Source organism: Rhagoletis pomonella, unplaced genomic scaffold (assembly GCF_013731165.1).
Source record: "Rhagoletis pomonella isolate Grant_MI unplaced genomic scaffold, Rhpom_1.0 Rhpom_scaffold_00006, whole genome shotgun sequence".
Taxonomy (NCBI): domain Eukaryota; kingdom Metazoa; phylum Arthropoda; class Insecta; order Diptera; family Tephritidae; genus Rhagoletis; species Rhagoletis pomonella.
The window spans coordinates 13516659-13517776 of NW_023458560.1; the positions used below are offsets into that span (position 1 = coordinate 13516659).

At 35.6% G+C, this 1118-nt stretch overlaps 1 long non-coding RNA gene across 1 annotated transcript; it reads left to right on the top strand.

Annotated features, from left to right (window-relative positions):
* The first annotated feature begins 6 nt into the window (after window positions 1-6).
* Window positions 7-573, top strand: LOC118740426. Its single transcript, XR_004993134.1, has 3 exons — window positions 7-134; window positions 217-385; window positions 450-573. It is a non-coding gene; the product is annotated as an uncharacterized LOC118740426 (long non-coding RNA).
* The last annotated feature ends 545 nt before the right edge of the window (window positions 574-1118 follow it).

Here is a 1118-nt window from a genome sequence, read left to right on the forward strand (position 1 = left end):
TCATTCAATAAATAGTTCCTGATAACTTTGTGAATCCAATTGTTCCTAATTGCCGGCAGATTTTTGTACCCAAAGCCTTTTGGATCCAATTGTCAGATTAATTGTGCTTGGATAACTTGGATAAAAACAATAAAGTAAGTCAGTAACTAATTTCTGGTTCATTTTAAGACTTCATTGGGTGTATTCCAGCAACAGTAAGATTTGCATGTTTTATAGGAAAAGCGATTGCCTTGCGCCACGTCCTGTAAATCCTGGAAATATTACTACCGCTTGAAGCGTCACTATGCATATGTAGCTCGGAATACATATAAGATATTTCATATGCTTCCAGATGCACCTATGTACGTCAAATGGAATCTGCTTAGAAGTCACTCAAAACATTATGGTAAACTAGTAATTACAAATTTGTTTTTGAAGTTTGCATTTTGCATTCACCCCTTTCCTTTCAGGTGGCTTTTTGTTCCTGAAGTTTGCAACAATACAATATTTGTTTAATGCGTATATACAGTATATTTTGCTTTGCTGCCTCTATGCTTAAGTGCACATTTAAGATACCTACCCCAAAATGCGCATCAAAAGCATTATTTTTAACATTTATAAGGAAACTGCTCCGATAGATGCATTCGACATACCTGCACATTGGCGATACCTGCCTTAAAAATTGTGCGACTAGTATCAATTATCAATGAAAGTATTACGTTTACCTGCACTGGCCCTACAATTACCTAATTTTACAACCTTTTATTTATTTTGCTCATCTCGCAGAACAACGAAAGTGGCTATCAATTTATGTAGTTATATAGATAATTAGATAACATTCGGTAAAAATTTCGCTTGCATTAATTTCTACATGGTAAGTGCTCCGCCAATATTTGGTTTCATAGAGATTCGGATACCTTCCTTATTGAAGTAGTAAAGAAAATTCGCTTAAGTGCCTTTTTCGGTTACGTGCACAAGTTTTTCGTGCAAAGAAGGATGTGCAGCTAAGCAAAATATACTGTACATACATGTGAGGAGCTATCCGAACGAGCAAACATTGTGGCTTATGTCGAGAGGCTGGCTTTAGTATAATGTAGCATTCCGTTTATTCCTTAAACCACAAGAAATTTTTTGATGAC